Source organism: Pan paniscus, chromosome 2, assembly GCF_029289425.2.
Source record: "Pan paniscus chromosome 2, NHGRI_mPanPan1-v2.0_pri, whole genome shotgun sequence".
Taxonomy (NCBI): Eukaryota; Metazoa; Chordata; class Mammalia; order Primates; family Hominidae; genus Pan; species Pan paniscus.
The window spans coordinates 69,384,884-69,400,491 of NC_085926.1; the positions used below are offsets into that span (position 1 = coordinate 69,384,884).

General features: G+C 38.2%; 1 protein-coding gene across 2 annotated transcripts in view; it reads right to left on the bottom strand.

Annotated features, from left to right (window-relative positions):
- Positions 1-15,608, bottom strand: part of FRMD4B (FERM domain containing 4B) — a 372,987-nt gene that overhangs the window by 260,274 nt on the left and 97,105 nt on the right. The window contains exons 1-3 of one of the 2 annotated variants that reach the window (XM_034956863.3): positions 8,066-8,496; positions 7,277-7,340; positions 5,496-5,623 (exon numbers count right to left, since the gene is read on the bottom strand). The gene's annotated coding sequence lies outside the window, so the exon portion shown is untranslated. Of the gene's footprint in view, positions 1-5,495; positions 5,624-7,276; positions 7,341-8,065; positions 8,497-15,608 lie in introns of those variants that run through there. The other variant, XM_008963959.4, reaches the window with a different exon arrangement.

Sequence of the window (15,608 nt, forward strand, 5' to 3'; positions counted from 1 at the left end):
TAAATTGGGAAAATCCCTAATACAAAGATTTCCAAAAAGTGATCCAGGAAGCATTAACCCCTCAATATTTTCTGTGGGAGAAGGGCTCTGTGGTAAAAATAACTCTGGGAAACAATTACATACTATATAAATATAAATATAACATATATTTATATGTTATATAATATATTTATAATATATTGTTATATATTATTTAATATACCTGTTTTTTGGCAACTCATTGTGTTTAAGCCCTTAAGAATTCCTGCAGAAGAGAAACTATTTAATGCCTTTTAATTCAGCATTTTCTAAATTTGTTTGAATATAAACATGAAATATATTTTTTAAATTAACCTAATATTTTGGGAGACATGAACCTTAGGGAGAAGAATATAAGATCACGTTTTCCCTGTCCAATATGGAGAATTCCTTTCAGAGCTCTTCTCTGATAAAACCTTAGAACACTTGTGTTTTTACATGTAGCCTTCCCTTCCTTGTTCTCCTCCATGACTGTGTTTAGTAAGAAGCTAGGTAAATGTTTTTTTTTTTTTTTTTTTTGAGACAGAGTCTTACTCTGTCACCCAGGTTGGAGTGCAGTGGCTCCATCTCGGCTCACTGCAAAATCCAACTCCCAGGCTCAAGCAATTCTCCTGCCTCAGCCTCCCAAGTAGCTGGGATTACAGGCATGCGCCACCATGCCCAGCTAATTTTTGTATTTTTAGTAGAGACTGGGTTTCACCATGTTGGCCAGGCTGGTCTCGAACTCCTGACCTCGAGTGATCTGCCCACCTTGGCCTCCCAAAATGCTGGGATTACAGGCGGCGTGAGCCACCACGCCCAGCCAAGAAGCTAGGTAAATGTTAAAGAATAATTTCCCAGTTAGAGACAAATCATTTACATATTTCAAGTTAACAAGCATCTACTGAAGAAAAGCTAGTAGCTGTATCAGTGCACTCAAGCTTTTCAGTTGTAACTATGCAGTAGAAATCTTAAAAAGGCCAACATAGTTTATAGATGACTCTTCTAATACAGAAGCTCTTCAGAGCTGGGAGTTGGTAAAACAGTGGCTCAGACTATTTTGCGCTCTGGAGCTATGTAATTTTGGGGTTTGATGACAACCAGTTCTGCATCTCACTAGCTGTGTGACCTGGGGCATGTTACATAACCTCTCTGTTCTCAGTGATCTCATCTGTGAAATGGAAATCACAATATCTCCTAGTTCTGTTGGGGATTAAATGAGTTAACACTTGTAAAGTTCTTAAAAGAACAAGTGTTAACTCTTTTAATCCCCAGCAGAACTAGGAGGTACTATGATTTGGCAGTTGGCTGGTAATTTGTTGCTTCTTAATTTGCACCACTAAAGTTAGGTGCATGAGGCATCATTTGAAAGGAAAATAGATTTTTTTCTTTTAAAAATATTGTACTTTTGTTTTAGATCCTGAGACTACTAAGAAATTTTAACTGATTGTCACTAAAATGTATTATGGTGGTATTTTAAACTATTAACACTTTTTCTTTGGAAAAACCAGGAAAGTTTTCCTCTTCTTAACATTAAAAAACACTGTGGTAAAGTAGATAAAACAAAAATTCATCATTTAAACCATTTTTAAGTGTACAGTTCAGTGGTATTAAGTACATTCACATTGTTGTGCAACCATCACTCTCATCCTTCTCTGGAACATTTTCATTATCTCAAACTGAAACTCTGTGCCCACTAAAATGTAACTCCCCATTCCCTCTTCCCTACAGCTCTTGGCAACCACCACTCTGCTTTCCATCTCTATGAATGTGACTACACTAGGTACCTCATACAAGTAAGATCACACTGTATTCATCCTTTTGCGACTGGCTTATTTCATATAGCATAATGCCCTCAAAGGTCATCCATGTTGTAGCATGTGTCAGGATTTCATAATACACACCATTTTGGCAGCTTTTTTCCCTCTGTTACTTAATACCTTTGAGAGATCTACCCTGACACTTTTTAAAGGTCAGAGTGTTCTATTAGATGGAAGTACCATCATTTATCCACTCCTCTCCTATCAACAACCATACAAATTGCACCCATAATTTTGCTATTATAACAATGCTAAAGTGAACACACTTGTGCATATATCATTTTGTATTTGTGCCAGTTTATCTGGAAGACAAATCCCTAAAAGTTATGTTACCTGGTCAATAAGAATGTGCATTTAGAATTTTGATAAGTATTGCCAAGTTAACTTCTAAAAATATTGCCCCTACTGGCATTCTCATCAACAGTATATGAGAGCCTTTTTGTCCATATCCTTCCAATGAGGAGTATTTAAAATATTTTTTTGTCCTTGCCAGTCTCATAGGTGACGAGCATGGTTATTTAAAATAGATATCCCGACACAAAGAAAAGATAAATATTCAAGGTGATAGATATCCCAATTACCCTGATTTGATCATTACTCATTGTATACATGTATCAAAATAACATATGTATCCCTAAAACGTGCACAACTATGACATATCAGTACAAAATCCACACACATGAAATAAAACAGGTATAAGGGAGGACTTGTTGGTATGCAACGCGGGCAGAAGGGTGCTGGGGTGAAATTTGAGGGCATCAGAGTCCTCCTCTGGTCTCTATTTGGAGACCTCTTCTTTTTTTTTTTTTTTTTTTTTGAGGCGGAGTCTCACTTACTCTGCTGACCAGACTGGTGTGCAGTGGCATGATCTCTGCTCACTGCAACTTCTGCCTCCTGAATTCAAGTGATTCTCCTGCCTCAGCCTCCCAAGTAGCTGGGATTACAGGCATGCACCACCACGCCTGGCTAATTTTTGTATTTTTTTGTGGAGACAGGGTTTCATCATGTTGACCATGCTGGTCTCAAACTCCTGACCTCAAGTGATCCACCCACCTCAGCCTCCCAAAGTGCTGGGATTACAGGCATGAGCCACCACGCCCGGGCCTGGATGACTCTTCTTATTGATCCAAGGCAGAGAATGGTATGCTAGCACAAACAGGACTAGAAAGAGTTCTGCTTGGTACTATAATCAGGACTGATATTGAGTAGGAATGAACACATACAGCTATGCTTGGTTAAGATATTGACAATTCCACCATAGTGGTTGGCAACTGACCAGTCCCTGAGCCCCATTCTTGAATCCCAGCCACCTCCCCACAATCCAGCACCTCAAGGGTAAAACCTACTGCCACAAGAGGCCCTTTCAGACCCTGCCCAGCACTATGGGCAAGGCCTATTTAGGCTGATCCTTATTTGTGCTGAGAGGCTGTTAATAGTTTCAATATTGCTCCTGCCTACCTGGGTCTAACTTTTTGTAAGACTCCCTTCTATTTCTGAGCCTCTAGCACTGTTGTAAAGATGTTGTCTGTCTATTTCAGTTACAAGATCCTGTCTTTCTCATTCATTCTTTCACTCTCAAAATGTTTATTGAGTACCTCGTATATGGCAATTGCTGGACCAGGATCCCAGAATATTACTGTGAAGAGGGCAAATGCTGTCCCAGGCCTCAGGGAACTTATACACCAGGAGAGAAGGCAGGTGAAAAGTAACTGAAGAGACAAATTAATTCATGGTAGTAACGAGTGCTATAAAGAAAGCAGGGAAGGCTCTAAAGGTGAGTTAATGAATGACTGACTTCTGCCCTCATTGCGTATCTGTGCATCCTCTCTTAACCCTACTTCAAATAATCAAGTTCAGCACCTATCAGACTGGCAAGGATGAAACAACTTTGGAATACTCCTTGTTGCAGGGATATGGAAAAATAGGCTCTCATATCCATTGTTGATGAGAATGACAGTAGGGACAATATTTTTGGAAGCTCACTTCTCAGAGGGGGCTCCTTTAGTAGAGAAGCCAGAGAAGCCCCGGTCTAAGACTTAAAGGAAAAAGATACAGGAACAAGGGAGGGAAAGAGCCAGGCTGCATTGTGCAGTGGGTGCAAAAAATCCAAGTGAAAAATCACTGCTTGTGTTTTAGAGGGAATCAAAGAAGGCAAGAATGAGGACAGGGAGCTAAGGAGGTGAGGCTAGAGACAATGTCTGGGACCAGGTCAAGTCCAGCCTTACAGATTACAGCAAAGAGTTTAAGATGGTCTTATTTGTAACTTAAGAAAAGTCCTGCATCATTTAAGTCTGTATTCTCCAATGCTTCTTAAGGTGCTTGAATCAAGGAGACAATCAATAAGAGTTTGTTTGAGAAGTACACTGAGCCCCTGTAGCTTTTTTCTATCTGCGCCTGGCACCCATCAGTCCTGTGACAGCTGCTTGAACAGTACAAATATGCCCAGAGTTAAAGAACTGATACCTTCCACTTCCCCAACATCTGTTATGCTCTTCCACATCTTTGCCCCCTTTAAAACAAACAACTGAAATTTCCATCCCTGAAGTACACTTTACTCAATGATAAAATCAACCAATAATTACTGAGCACTTTTTATGGGCTCAGCATTCTTTCAAGTGCTTTGCCTATATTGACTCATTTCATCTACTGAGCAACTCTATAAGGTAGGTTTTAATATCACCCACATTTTACAGATGAGGAAACTGAGGCAAAGGGAGATTAATCATTTTGACCACAATTATGCAAGTGGTAGGTGGTAGGGCAAGATCTCCAGAGTCGACCTCCTTGACTGCTACATCTCTCCAGCAGGCGCCAGCATGTGGATTTGCAATCTTACCATTGATTTCATCAAAGGAAGCATTTTGAGACATAAAATGCTGTTCCTAACTGTTGCACATTTTACTCACGTGCAGTTCATAGTTGTGCATATTTTACATCAATGTCCTTCAAACTGTTTTTGCCTGTCAGATATGAACTTCTGAGAGCATCTCATGAAGAAACATTTTGAGATCTCATCTGGTTGTGTTGCCTACATGCCTGGCAGTTTGGTTTCTATAGCATTGCTATCATTATGACAATGCTTATGCAACTGTTCAAATATTCCATCCCCCTCTTATTATATTATAAAAAAGCAGTGGAAAATGGAAAATAAAACCCCAGTACTGATACTAAGGATACAAAGCTCTCCCTTACTCCAATTAAGCTAAAGATGAAAATCATTGCACTTATAAAAAGAATCAATTGTTTGCTTTGCTCAGTTGTCCCCTGGACTTAAGCTGGTGAAGCTGTTCAACTGCAAATAAAAAGAAAATACTTTTATAAATGCGTGTATAAATATTGGAAATATAGGAAATATGTCTAAGGCACAGCACAATTAGTACTTTTTTTTGTTTATTTTGCTCTGTGGGAAAAGACCTATAAAATGTAAGCATATCATTCAACTTTGGGGTGTTTGACTTTCATTTGAAAGTAGGGGAGTAACTTAATTTATTAATTTTCTTCATCATTTGCTAGTAATGTAAATATTTTGTTAATATGCCATATCATATATCATATCACATCCTGTCCAAGCCCCGCTTGACAAGTCAATGTGTACTCACATGCAAACACACATAAACTCACTTTTCTATTCTATCTAACATATCAAAGAGTTCAGCATTTACACAAACGTCAACTTACCTTTAACTAGTAAGTATTCTCTTGCCTTTCTTTTGTTTTTACTGTAATAATCTTCAGATTTTGTTTGCTATGCATAGATGTCATCTTTTTCTTTCATACATTCTTTCTTCTGGATTTCTCATCAAAGCCTGTAATACAGAAGAGAGAAGCTCCTTAATTTCTGTAGGCACAGGGGGAGAAACTATAAATCTCAAGTCAGTGACACTTCTAATTTATTTCTAATTTTCCCCTGGCTGACTACAGTTTAATCACAGTTTTAGAAATTCACCTAATTACATGAGATTTAGAATAGAGTTCTCTCGAAATACAGATGAAATTGAGGCTAGTCTCCTTAACAACTAAAGAGTTCATACCAATTTGGCTTCTTACAGGATGCATGTCACTGAATACACCGTTTTAGACTTCTACTGTCTCTGTAGGAGGAGATTCTGAAGTGCTCAAAGTTATCTACACTCAGTTGCAAAATCAGGGCTGTCAAAGTGGGAGAGAGAACTCAGTAATACATCCCCTCCGAAGCCATGTTTCAGAGTTACTGAAACCAGAATGGCATTCCTGAATCTTTTTTTAACAGATGTCAGTGTGGCGAGAATGAAACACGTCATGAATACTGATGAAATCTAGCGTGCATATCACGCCATAAGATATCCTCATTTATATGTATTTCTCATTCTCCCTACTACAGAAAAGAAAACAGCTTTTCCCCCAGAAGCTCCACCTCAGTCAATAAGCATGCTTCTCCTTTGTCACTTGTGAGGTCACACTGTTTCACACACACCCAAGTGTAAAAACAGGACAAGGAGGAAGGCAGAAGTGGCAGATGTGGTATCCCTTGTTTTGCCATGTGGTAAGTGAAACTCTCTGTGGCACCATCCGCTTGGCACCTCCCCACACCACCTGCCCCTCCACTCCCCCTGGATGTGCAAGGCATCTAGGTGCAAGATGGCACAAGAAGCAGGAAGTCAAGGGGATTTCTTCACAAACACCTTTGCCCTCTCTCTCCTTCCTGATGCCATGGAACAAAGCCATTTTTCTAGCAGGAACTCAATATTCAAGGAGCTTAACTCAAATGAGAGCACAGAAAGGAGAAAAGGTTGAGAGTTTCCTACAGGCAATAATTTTTAGTACCCCTTTAGGAGGAAAACATGTTGGGCATGGATAGTTATGGTTTGGGTAGTACTAAGATCAGTATGAAGGATTCTCACACCCAGTTATCCTCTTGGTCCTCATGATCTCTCAGTGAAACATTAGGCAAAAAGAGGATACACTAGAGATGTGTTTTAGTCTAAGCCCCCACTTTACAAATAAGATAAATGAGGTACAGAAAGAGAGAGAGAAAGCAACTTGTAAAATGTTACACAGGGCAGAGCTGGCACTGGAATGACTCAGTACATTTTCTGCCTTATCACGTCATCTCTCCACATCTTTCTTGTGTCTGCCCGGCGACAAAAGCTCCTTGAGGGATTAAGCCCTGTAAACAATGATATACCAAGCAGTGTCTAATGTCACGTGCAAAGAACTAGTTAAATCCCTTGCTTCTTTAGTGGGTGTTAACAAAGACTACACAGCTGCTGTCAACTTGGATCACAAAGGCAGAAAAAAGAGAAATAAACAGATATCTTCTGGTTGCCTTCAATAGCTACTATTTGTTAAGTGTCCAACATAAGCCATATGCTATGCCAGGCACATCACTTGTATTCTGCTAATGCTTCTAGAAACTCCAAAGATAATATGGATGCTATTATACTAGGAATACAAGGAAACCAAGTCAGGGAAATAGATACCTTGTCTGAGGTTACACACAACTGGTTAGTTCTCAGATTCCATTCCTGCCAGCAACAAGCAGCACTATAAACCAAAGAAATATGCATCTACTTGAAAACCCCAGAACCCAGGAATAGAAACAAAGTGGACAGTATTTGGAAGGAAACTAAAGAGAGAAACAAAGGAAAACTGAGATTAGAGCATCATGGGAATCTATTCTACAACTATTAACATGCAGGAGGGATATGTTTTAAGATCTACGAACACACCAAATATGCAAATATAATTAAAGCACTTGACTCCACCTATAAAATTTGGTACAAGACACTTGTGATATTGGGTATCTGGGAATGAGCAAAGAAATGTAAGATCTCAATGAGTTGGGGTAGATGAGTTACAATCACGCACTATATTAGTTTGCTAGGGCTGCCGTAACAAAATACCAAAGACTGCATGGCTTACAGAACAAAATGTATGTTCTCACATTTCTGAAGGCTGAAAGTCCAAGATCAAGGTGTCAACAGAGCTGGTATCCTCTGGGGCCTCTCTCCTTGGCTTGCAGATGGCCACCTCTTTACATGGTCTTTCCTCTGTACCCAAACACCCCTGGTACCTCTTTTTGTACCCATATTTCTTCTTATAAAGACACCAGTCACATTGTATTAGGGCCCATCCTCAAGGCCTAATTTTAACTTAATCACCTCTTTAGAGACCCTATCCACATGCACAGTCACATTCTGAGGTACTATGAATTAGGACTTCACTATATCAATCTAAGGGCTGGCCATAATTCAGCCCATAACACTCACCAAGTGACTAGTTCTGGTACCGCAGAGATGAAAATCCAGACACCTGAAAAGTAACAACCTATCATCAACCTTCAGTGTCATTCATGAAGAGCTGAAGCCCTCTAATATTTGAATTCAAGTTCAGGAATCTAAGGGTTTACTATAGGTTTTAGGTTAAAAAAAAAAAAAGGAGAGGAAGGCCATTTAATAAACCTTGGTCATTATGGTGTAAACCAAGCATCACAAGACTATGCTTGCCAGTTAAATATAGCATGCTGCATATTTTTCTAAATAAAGTTTTATTGGCACACAGCCATGTCTATTCATTTATGTATTGATTGTCTATGGCTGTTAGCGAGCTACAACTGCAGAGTTGAATAGTTGTAACAGAAACTCTCTGGTCCACAGGGCTGAAAATATACTCTATCTGGCCCTTTACAGAGAAAGTTTGCTGGCCCTTTACAGAGAAAGTTTGCCAACTCCTGGTTTAAACTGTGTTAATCAGGTTTCTTTATAGTAGGGCTTTTCAAGGTCTTTCCAATCTTCAAGGGGAAGATATATAGTAAAATTGCATCTTACGTGGGAGGTAGTTTCTAAAGTCAGTTCAAAGTGAAAACTGTGTATAGTCAAAATGAACACTGGAAAATCCCTTAGGGAAAGTGCCAACATAGAGCCCACCAACTACATCATCATGAATATAGTCAGTTTTTCCTTCAAAGTTGCAACAGATAAAATTTTCTTCAAGCACTACATAAAAGGCTCTATTTATGGGCCATTTGTATAAAAAGGTGCATATCTTTAGATAACAGAATCACTCTCAGCATAAGAGACTTGAGAAAACTGAGACCAATCAAAGGACAGGAGATTCAGTTACCACCTCCTACTCACTTGTTGAATTTGCAGAAGTTATGTATGCACTGGAAATGACTCTACTGGAGTTTGCTTCCTTTCTCAGCTTACTTCACCAGAGAGTTCCCCTCCCTCACTATTCTTATCCCATAGAAACCTCTAATATATGCAATCTCTAATGATAAATATCTAATAATAAAACCTCTAATAATGCAATCAATATTCTGTGGAGCACACTTTGGGAAATGCTGAAATACTAAAAAACGTAGGTGTTATGGATCAATCAATCAGACAGAAATATATACAATGCTTTCTTAACACTGACAATAAAAAAACTGTAGGATAAACCACAATGAGATACCATTTCACACCTACTAGGACAGATATTTGGGGAATGAAAGGAAAATAAGAAGTGTTGGTGAGAATGTGGAAAAACTGGAACTCTAGTGCATTGATGATGGGATTGTAAAATGGTGCAGCCACTATGAAAAGCTGTTTAGTAGTCTCTCAAAAGGTTAAATATAGAATTACCATATGATCCAGCAATTCCATCTCTGGGCAGATACCCAGAAGAATTGAAAGGAGGGCCTTGAACAGATATTTGTACAACAGTGTTCATAGAAACATTATCCACAATTACCAAAGGTGGAAACAATCCAAATGTCCATCAGCAGATTAATGGATAAACAAAATATGGCATATGCATAACATGGATTATAATTCTTTTCACCTTAAAAAGGAATGAGATTCTGATATATGTTACAACATAAATGAGTCCTGAAAACATTATACTAAATGAAATAGGCCAAACATGAAAGGACAAATATTGTATGATTCCACTTACATGGAGTGATTAGTATCTAGAATAGTTGAATAGTAATTATTTATCTAGAACAGTTGAATACACAGAGACAGAAAGTAGAGCAGAGTTTACAAGAGGCTGGGGGTACTGGGGAATGGGAAGTTATTGTTTAATGGGCCTAGAGTTTCAGTTCAGGATGATGAAAAATGTTCTGGAGATGAATCGTGGTAGTGGTTGTTCAACATTGTGAATGCACTTAGACAGAGTCTTACTCTGTCGCCCAGGCTGGAGTGCAGTGGCACAAACATGGCTCACTGCAGTCTCAAACCCCCAGGCTCAAGCGACCCACCCACCTCAGCCTCCTGAGTAGCTGGGACCACAGGCACGCGCCACCATGCCCAGCTTTTTAAAAAAAATTTATAGAGATGAGGTCTCACTATGTTGCTCAGGCTGGTCTGGAACTCCTAGGCTCAAGCAATCCTCCTGCATCTGCCTTCCAAAGTGCTGGGTTCACAGGCATGAGCCACTGTGCCTGGCCAATTGTAATTTTTAAATTGATAAAATGGTAACTTTTATGTTATGTATGTGTGTATATATACATATATATAATATAAAATATATACACTAGTGTATATACTAGTATACTATTCATACTATTATATATAACATACACTGTTATATGTAGTATGTATTATATAATATAATAAATATTAATTAAAATATATAATATGTACTATTATATATCAGTATATTATTTACAATATTTAATAGTATATTATATATACTATATAAATATATACTATATATATACAGAGAAAGTTTGTATACATACTATATATACTATAGTATATATGTAGTATATATACTATATAAATATAATATATAAATACATATTATATACAATACTATATAAAGTATGTATAAATACTATATACACTATATATACTATATTTATATATATTTATATTTATATATATTTATATTTTTATATATATATTTATATTTATATATAGTATATATACTATAGTATATATGTAGTATATATACTATATAATATGTACTATTATTGTATAATATATATTATATATTATATATACTGTATAATATATACTAATATAATACTATATAAATATATACTATTATTGTAAATAAAAGTATATATAATACTGTTATATATACTACTATATTATATGTAACTATATATACTACTATATGATATATAATTACATAATATATTATTATCTATTATATATAATATAATAGTATATACATATATACTGTCAAGATAGGGTCTCGCCCTGTCACCCAGGCTGGAGTGTAGTGGTGCGATTGTGGCTCACTGCAGCCTCGAACCTCTTGGCTCATGTGATCCTCCCACCTCAGCCTCCTGAGTAGCTGGGACTACACAGGCGGCATTACCACACCTGGGTAACTTTTAATTTTTTTTGTAGAGACAGGTTCTCGCTTTGTTGCTCAGGTTGTTCTTGAACTCTCGGTTTCAAATGATCCTTGGGCCTTGGCATCCTAAAGTGCTGGGATTACAGGCATGAGCCACTGCGTCCAGCCTTGTTATGAATATTTTACCACAATAAAAATATGTTCAAGACAAAAAAGGATATAGAAGCAAAACTGTAGGAATGGGGATGGGGCAGACTTAAATTATTTAGACATCACTTGAATGTGTCATTCTGCTAAAAATCTAGCTGTTGACAAATTCCTGGCTTGCTTAGGTGACAATTTCAATACTTGGAAGGCAGAGGATGCTACAAGGGGAAGTGTTCATCCAGGAAAACCTTTTGGGCAATAGATAAATGAAGCAAAAAAGTGGTCACACACTCTTGGAGTTCAAAGCAGTTGAGGGAGGGATGCTGGGGTCCTCGCTTGGCTTCTCTCTGGTTCCAGTACTGCCTCCCACCACCCAATCTCCATCCTCACCCTTCCACTCATCCCCATTCACTGTATATTCAGCAGCCAAAGTGGGGGTAAAATATGGAAATATACAGAAGAAAATGCAACAAACTCCTATCCATGCACCCATCAGTCAAAACTAACAAACGTTGTTTTTCATATTTTTTCACATCCTGTCTTTACTCTTTTAAGTGATAGAACCACACAGAATTTATCTTCTATGTTAATTTCTCCAGTCCAATTCTTTCTTCATCTTCAGAAGCAACCATTATTCTGAATTTGGTAGATATTTAGTTCGTGTGCGTGTGTGTGTATGTGTGTGTGTGTGTGTGCATGTGTCCAAACATATTCTATGATTTTGTAATTTTAAAACTTTTTATAAAGAGTATTATGCTGCCTATTATATTTTGCTCAACATGGTTTTTTGAGATCTAGATTATTAACTGTTGCATAGTGCTCTGTCGTATGACTGAATTACAGTTTAATTCTCCATTTGTGGACTGATGGCTATTTGGGTAGTGTCCGATTTTTGTTATAACAAATGATGCGACAGCACACATCCTCATGATTCTCCTTCTGTACACAGGCCTCCCTGTTTAGTTGTGAGAGGTGTTTGGGGCACAACCTACATGAGAGTACATGGCAGTACTGTGTGGGTATATGCAGGAATTTCTCCTGGTAAATCTCACCTGGGGTGGTCCAGTCCTCCAAGGTATTATTTGGAAATGTGGGAGAATCTTTCGTGAGGGATGGAATGGGGCAGGGGATGCTAAATTTTGTACAGTGCATGAGAGTCCTGAATATTTTGTCCCCCACAAAATACCAAGAGTCCCTCCTTTGAGAAACGCTGCTGATTTCTGTCCCGAAGTAGAATCTTTGTGTGGTAGAATCTGTGTGTTTAGAAGTCTAACTAGGGAATGACAACTTGCTCTCCAAAGTGCCACCTGCCACAGCTCAGAGTGCCTGTTTACCTCAATTCTTTGCCAAGTCTCATTGTCAGCCTTTTGAATTTCTGCTATTGTGACGGGCATAAAATGCAGTTTCATTATGATTTTTAAACTTACATTTCCTGCTTTTATTAGCACTGTGGAAAACCTTTTCAATTTTTACTGCTCATTCATGTCTCCCCCTTGTGGAAGTGCCTGTTAATAAGCTGTCTATTTTTCTATTGGGTAGTTTAAATTACCCTTTTTGATTTGTAGGAGTTCATTAGAGATTCTGGAAACTTGCTTTTGGTAGTTATTTGGGGTTGCAAATGCCTTCTACCAGTTTGTTGTTTGTCTTTTTATTTTATGGTGCCATGTTATGCAGAAGTTATACATTTTGATATAGTGAAATTCATCCAAACTTGAGTGTGACTTTTGAGACTCTAGTTTATAAAATCTACTTTATTCTAAGATTCCTTTTTCCCCATCTAAAGGTTTTACATTTTTATTTCTTATATTTAAGTTTTTAATCCATCTCACAATTTATTCTTGTACAAACTGTTATGTAAGAATCTGATTTTTTCTTCTTACAGGCTATCAGTTGTAACAATACCATTTACTTTTGATACTGTATTTTCCTCTGTAACTTCTAAAGCATCCTATATCATATAGAAAGAACCATATTTGTTTAGTTCATCATTGGGCTCTCTTTTCTGTCCTATTGATCTATTTTTCAATTACCCTTCACCAGTAATACTGTCTATGGCTTTATAATAAATTTTGATAGAGGAACTCCTAATCTTTTATTCTTTCACAAAACTCCCTTATTAAATTCTTGAATGTGGCTGGGCATGGTGGCTCATACCTGTAATCCCAGCACTTTGGGAAGCCAAGGCAGGTGGATCACTTGAGGCCAGGAGCTTGAGATCAGCCTGGCCAACGTGGTGAAAACCCATCTCTACTAAAAAAAAAATACAAAAATTAGCCAGGTGTGGTGATGCACCCCTGTAATCCCAGCTACTTGAGGGGCTAAGGCACAAGAATCGCTTGAACCTGGGAGGCAGAGGTTGCACTAAGGCAAGATCATGCCATTGCACTCCAGCCTTGGCAACAGAGCAAGAGACTCTGTCAAAAAAAAAATTCTTGAATACTTACACTTGCATTCATATTTCAGAATGCTGGGGATTTTGCTTAGAACTACAATGAATTTGTAAATACTCAACATTTCATGATATTGATCTTCCTTTCCACATATATGGTATATCTTGTCATTTCTTTAGCTCTTTTAAAAATAATTTACAATAACCTTTTTTTCCTGAAGCAGATGTATATTTTCTAAAAACGTACTCTGAGTTTCTGAGTGGTTTTGAGCTCTGGAGTGATTTTTCTGAAACCCAAATCTGAAGATAGCAAATCATCCCTCCCTGAATGTAGCTCCCCTGAGGCTTTCTGTTACACTAAGAATGAAATTTGAACTCCATACTGGAGCATGATTATAGGACATGGTTTCCTATCTTCCTCCTGGACTTTTATTGTATGTTCTGTTAGTCATTAAGCTTTAGCCACAGTGGTTTTCTTTACTTTTTTTTCTAAGGTTAGTCAAGTGAGGCAGTGAGAGTGGAGTGGTTTTCTTTATGTACTCAAACACACCAAGCTAATTTTATTTTGGGACCCTTGTCCTTGAGGCTGTGTTTTTTCTGGAATCTTGTTCCCCAGATATGCATATGGCTAGTTTCTTCCTGCTGTTTGGGCCTCGGTTCAGATGTCTTCTCTCAGAGAAACTATCCCTGCCCACCAGAGAGTAGCTCTCCAACCATCCGTAATGACATAGCTTCTTTATTTCTTCACAGCACTTGCCACGATTTGAATTTATCTTCTTTGAACTCTTTATTGGTGTATTATTCCCCACGATAGACTATAAGCTCCACATGTTTGAGGACCTTGCTGCCTTGTTCTTTTCTGTGTCCCCAGAACCTACAGCAATTCCTGGCACATGGCAGCTGTTCAGTGAATATGAGCTGAATGGATAACTGAGTGGAAAAATGAACTCACGTGGATCTCCCCTAATGCCCCTGGTTGCTCCTCCTGTGTCCTCTTATATCAACAAAGGGGTATTTCCTTTCTCCCACTGGCCACGCATATATTAGCAGTAGATAATGATGTAAGACATTTCTAGTCTCTTGAACAAATAGTTTAACTGCAGAAATACTTACAAAACGGATTCCAAACACATTTATGTTCTGCATTCCAGGTTTCCAAGTGGCTTAGAGCAGTGAAAGTGCCACTGTCTATTCGGCCCATTTCTACTCCTAAGAGATAGCTATTAAGTTTATTTGCATAAATCCAGAAACCGTTTATCCATTTACAAATCTCCAGCTATCTAATCTATCTCGGATTACACAATTTGAATGATTCACCAAAGAAGTTTCTTTTTTTTTTTTTTTTGAGATGGCGTCTCACTCTGTCACTCAGGCTGTGATGCAATCATAGCTTGCAGCCTTGAACTCCTGTACTCAAGCAGTTCTCCTAACTCAGCCCCCTGAGTAGCTGGAATTACAAGTGCACACCATCATGCTCAGTTAATTTTTAATTTTTTTTTAGAGATGGGATCTCACTATATTGTCCAGGCTGGTCTCAAACTCCTGGCCTCAAGTGAACCTCCTGCTTCAGCCTCCCAAAGTGCTGGGATTACAGGCATGAGCCACTATGCCCTGCCAATAAGTTTTATTCTATTGAAAAATTGTTATTTTTAAGTGAATCTGAGTTTGTTAAGAAGGCAGATTGTCAATCCCACTTCTAGAGGTCCTGATTCCACAAACCAGGGGTGGGGCCTTCATTTTCAACAAGCACTCTAGATCATTCTAACATAGGTAGTCCAAAAACCACTTATGAGAAATACTCATAAATGAGTATTTATGAGTATTAAATACTAGGTTAAGGCAATTTAATGCCATCCTTATTTAAGATGATGCAGCCTCCCAAACACTAGGGGGCAGATGGAGCCATACGTGCACACACTGACGTGCTATGTCATGTCCTCTTTGCCCAAGAAGAGGGCATTGCGGATCCATGTGCCTCC